This window comes from Periplaneta americana, chromosome 17 (assembly GCF_040183065.1).
Source record: "Periplaneta americana isolate PAMFEO1 chromosome 17, P.americana_PAMFEO1_priV1, whole genome shotgun sequence".
Classification (NCBI taxonomy): domain Eukaryota; kingdom Metazoa; phylum Arthropoda; class Insecta; order Blattodea; family Blattidae; genus Periplaneta; species Periplaneta americana.
The window spans coordinates 102,907,594-102,913,182 of record NC_091133.1 but is presented as its reverse complement, the minus strand read 5'-3'; the positions used below and the strand labels follow the sequence as shown (position 1 = coordinate 102,913,182).

The 5,589-nt window shown below is 35.0% G+C and overlaps 1 non-coding gene across 1 annotated transcript; it reads left to right on the top strand.

The window, feature by feature from the left end:
* Positions 1–3,146: 3,146 nt before the first annotated feature.
* TRNAR-CCU (transfer RNA arginine (anticodon CCU)) lies at positions 3,147–3,220 on the top strand. Its single transcript has one exon. It is a non-coding gene; the product is annotated as a tRNA-Arg (tRNA).
* The last annotated feature ends 2,369 nt before the right edge of the window (positions 3,221–5,589 follow it).

Genomic DNA, 5,589 nt, shown 5'->3' with positions numbered 1-5,589 from the left:
GTTCTTTTGGTACATGGCGGAAGTGTTGCGTCGAACTGCTCTCAATGAACTCGTATGCAATTTCATCGATATTCATGGAATAGATTTCCTCATGACAAACTTCAATAACTGCTAGGTTATTCAAAGCATCTTGACTCACTGACGATCGACTGAAAACCCTTAACAACGTAGGACAGAGAAGTAGAGTTCTGCACTGCTGGAATTGTGATTCGACTCCTCAGAAACCTAGTGGAGCTACTGCACATGTTCATCATTTTATCACGATTTCAGATGCTTCTTAAAATATTTGAAACTAGCCATACCCGTGCGCTCCTCTGCACCTGTTAGAAATAAATATAAAGTAATTACATAATTAAAATTGGACGTTTGATCCAGGGAACATTCGTGTTTGATAGAAGGATAAATCGTTTAATATGTTACTTAATTTAAATTGTATTTAAATAACTAAAATGCGATCATTTTGATCCAGAGAGCAATCATTTCGTGCAATGACAGTTCCTTTAACATGTTTCTGAATTGTTATTACATGCAACCATAGTTTAATGAACATTGACATCATTTACGAGTATATTTAATGTGTATACTTTATATTACTTGCTATATGTTTCAGAAGTTACTATAATAACATTGTAGAATTATGTCCATCTAGAGAAACTACACTTTCCAATGGTGAAATAATAATTAAACAATTAATTAGCTTCCGATATTACTTCATACAAACACAGGAACATTCTCTGTAAGCTATGTTTTAGCTTTCGATTGTTGTTGTCCAAGGCCCCTTATAGACGAAGTCATTTGTTTTTATTTCAGTATAGCGCCTTAGATGGTGTTGTTATTGTAAAATAAAACTCATTTACCTCATTAAATATCAGTCCTATCAAAATCTTGTATAGAATAAAACTTATCGGAAATTATTTAAAAAAAACGTTTGTTATGTAATATTTTCCATGAAAATCAATAATAAGCGAGATATTTCGATTTATTTAATTCAGGCCCCCTTATAGCCCCCCTCTTAAATAAAGTATTTTGAATGCCATATAGCCTAAAATCTAAGTTACAACGAACTTAATTTATATTCCAATTTTCATATAAATCGGTTCAGCCATTATCGCGTGAAAAGGTAACAAACATCCAGACAGACAGACAGACAGACAGACAGACAGATAGATAGACAAATAGACAGACATTCAAACAAAAATTTGAAAAAAGCGATTTTCGATTTCAGGATGGTTAATTATACATGTTAACACCAATTATTTTTGTAAAATCGAAAATTACCAGAAAAATTTTGGCTACAGATTTATTATTAGTATAGATAGATAGATGTACTTCAGGCACTTTCCATTAATGCTATATTGTTTGAAAGAATCGTGTCTCATGTGAAGTGTTGGACAGTGTGCGTCGAAAGCCGACTACATGATAACTTCCAGTTTATCACTGTCATTTGTTGCGTTACATTAAATTTTCTAGGTTGGGGATTCTGTTGACCCCAAGGCGACTACTAATGTCATAAATTAGTCCACAAATACTATAGTGTTATTTTTGTGATTCTGTACATAAAATCTCTTACTCTAGAAGATTATTTATTTTATTTATTCATTTAACTAGCTAGCGAGTACAAATTACATTTATAAAACAAAAATGTTTCTAGCCACTACCGTAAGGGCCAGGCATGTGTACGGTGTGGTCTTAGCCAATAATATGACATAAAATTTACAAGGACAGTTTACTAAATACAGTAAGTAACTTAATTTAAACCAATAAATACAACACAAGAGCAAGGATAAAGAAGAAAGAGAAAAAAAGAGAGAAAATACGCTTTTAATATAAATTGACAATCCGACAGAAGCCAGTGATATTTAATAAAAACATGAATATAGTCGACAGGAATAGAAGGTAAAAAAAATACATTTGTTAATATTATATATCGTGGATAATTTTACACATTACTTTTTTAAAAGCTTCAATTTTAAAATATTTCGAATTTGGAAAATGGTTTGTAATTTTATTATAAAGTCTTGGGCCAAAACTAGCACCATGTTTAAGAGCTGCATTTGTATGATATTTAGGCTCAATTAATGGGAAAGTAGACTTTTGTCTTCGAGTACGATATTCATGTCGATTAGATTTAGGTTTTATTTGATTTCTGTCGTAGTAAGTTAGTAAACTATATTTATAAATTTCAATAGGCAATACATTAAAATCTGTATAAATTAAATTTGTTGGGTAATCCATATTTTTAGTCAGACAAATTTTTATTAATCTTCTGTGTAATAAAATTAATGGATTAAGTACAGATGATGCTACTCCACCTCAATTTATTATACCATATTGTATTAATGATTGTACCAAAGCTAAAAATATTATTCTCAATGCCTCCTTAGTGATAAAATTTCGAAGTTTTATGAATTTATAAACTGTCTTTCTTATACTTGTACACATGAAATCAATTTGTTTATCCCAACGTAAATGCTGGTCTATAGTAATTCCTAAATATTTAACTTGTGTGGAAGGTGTTAGATGCGGGCAATTACAATAATTATTTGTTAATTTATTACATGAAATATTATGTATTACTAAGTATTATGGAAAGTAATGATGCTTATGAGCTAGGAGATTTACATACAAAAAGGATATTTCATATTTTAATTCGTGTTTTTAATTGGGGGCCACTCTAACCCCCCCGCGACTATGTACTAATGTTACAGATCAGTCCACAAGTATTACAATGTTCCAGTAACGAAATATTATGTAAATCTGGCTTCCAGGTAGTAGCTCCCTGTAAAGCAGGTTTGAATAATTTCAAGTAAAAATTGTTCCGGACCCAGGTATCGATCCCAGGACCCTTCGCTTAGCGCACGAATGCTCTTCCGACTGAGCTACCCCAGGAACTATACACGACACCGTCATAGTTCTTTCTTTATATCCACGCAACTCAAATGGACTGAAAAGAGGCCAGAACCTAACTTTGAGTGTACACAAATTCTGTGTGACTTAAATTGTGGGCTTCCTGTTAACGTAACTCCAGTAATGAAATATTAAGTCACACAGAATTTGTGTGCACTCAAAGTTGGGTTCTGGCTTCTTGTCAGCCCATTTGAGGTGTGTGGATATAAAGGAAGTATTGTGACGGTGTCGTGTGTAGTTCCTGGGGTAGCTCAGTCGGAAGAGCATTCGTGCCCTAAGCGAAGGGTCCCGGGTTCGATACCCGGCCCCGGAACAATTTTTCCTTGAAATTATTCAAACCTTCTTTACAGGGAGCTACTACCTGAAAGCCAGATTTGCATAATATTTCGTTACTGGAGGTAGGCCTACGTTAATAGGAAGCCACAATTTAAGTGACACAGAATTTGTGTGCACTCAAAGTTGGGTTCTGGCGTCTTGTCAGTACATTAGAGTTGTGTGGATATAAAGGAAGAATTGTGACGGTGTCGTGTATAGTTCCTGGGGTAGCTCAGTCGGAAGAGCACTCGTGCGCTTAGCGAAGGGTCCCGGGATCTATACCCGGCCCCGGAACAATTTTTCCTTGAAATTATTACAGTGTTACTTTTGTGGTGTATATACATGCAAATTGAAGCGTCGGCTGGAACAACGTTGTAAGTTACAAAATTTTCATTCGGCGTGTTTCCGTGTAATAATGTTGTATGTCTTATTACCTTGCTATACACTTTGGCTTGCAACTGTCCATCAATGCAGTACGTGAAATTTGTCCACTCAAAACTTTGCTACCCTATAATAACAACGTTGTACATGTACACATTTTTGCAGCTCCTGTAAATTTTACTAAATGTAACTTACAACGTTTTTTCAGCCGACGCTTCAATTATTACTTAAAAACATTTTGGCAAATAATGACCCATATGAGCTAGAAAGGTTACGTGGAACTACGAATTTTATATTTTTGCTTGGGGTTACTTTGACCCCCACGCGAGTACTAATGTCGCAAAATAGTTCGCGAGTACTTAAGTGTTAAATAAATGTTCACCAAGAATCGCATGGAGGAGTGCGTATCAACGATTCTACTTCATTCTATATCACAGAAAATTATAAATATTATTTTGACAGACATTAAGAAAAAAGAATAAAACTAGAACCGTTAGAATCTCGAATGCTCTATCCTGATGGTTGCGACGCACCTCCCGAAGCTTTATGCAAATCAAGAGAACCAAATTTCATCGGAATCCCTTGTCTGGATCGACCGCTGATTACGGGTGCGCCTCATTTGTTCCTGAACTTCTTTCAGGTGGTTAGCAAGTCTGCGAGGGTTGGGGAAGTTGACACTAGTCCAAGCATCACAGCCAATTAAAAGACTGGTCGTCACTTTTTTACTTCCAGTTAGAACACCGACTCGTTAGGGAGAGCGAGTAATTGTGGATTCTTTTTGAGATCGCAATCTTCAACCCTCATCTGCATCCCATCGCCAGACCAGATGGCGAAGAATATTTCCCCTTCTTCGAGGGGATCGTAATGAAAACCTGCGAGGGTGATTGAAATTCCCAATTTTAACAAAACTCTTAAGGGAACTTAGTCTGAAGACTTGATGGAGAACAGTAATTGTAATTTTTTATTTAACATCTCTTCAAAGGAGAACTTTAGTCTCTCTAAGAAACAGAAAGAGAGCGTCGCCTTTCCACGTTTTAGACATAATCACCATCCCACCACCATTTCATCATTATCATCAACGATATCATCATCATCATAATCATGAATTAGATACTATAACTATTCATTTTCAAACGTTAAAATTGGTCATTCCAAGTTCACTGGGAAGTCTGTTATTACTCGACCGAGACGAGTGAAGCCGCGGACACAATGTGAACTATAGCGATGACGTATTACGAACGTAGGAGCAGTGCAAGTGGCGCACCGGGCAGCAGAAATCCACTGGCCTCGGTAGAGTAATAACTTCTTTGTCATTTAGGTATACAAGATATTTCAAAACTCCTAAAGTAACAGAGAATTGCAATTAAAATTGAATGAGGGAATTTCGGACAAAGAACTCAGGCACGTCAAACCTTGTATTTAAATAGAAAAATATATATATATATATATATATATATATATATATAATTTCTTGGGTTACAGTAGATCAGTGTCTATTAAGCAGAATTTTTATTTTACAGAAACGAATAATAAAAACCATGTTTAAAATTAAACACCGCACCTCCTGTAAATCATTGTTCAAAGAATATAAGGGATGTATCAGAAATACGGCTATACGTTTGATTGCATTGTGTGATGACTAGACCTCGGACTTTTAGGTCCTAAAAATCTTAAATTAGGTACCTAAAATAGGTTCTATCACAAATCAAAACAGGTTCTAAAATTACAAAAATACGTGAACAAAAAATGACTTTTTTTCATTTCTCATTACAAATTAGCCGAAACATTTGACATTATTTCATTGTACATGTCCATAATTAGAGCCAGAGTAAACAACTAACACCTTTTTTTTCAGTTTTCCATTGAGAAATTGCATCGCTTGTCAGATAACACCATCTTATATGCCGAAAATGAGCGTTTCACATCAACTGATGACACCAGAGCATATTTAAATGGTGGCATTAGATGCAAGGGAACAGCACATTC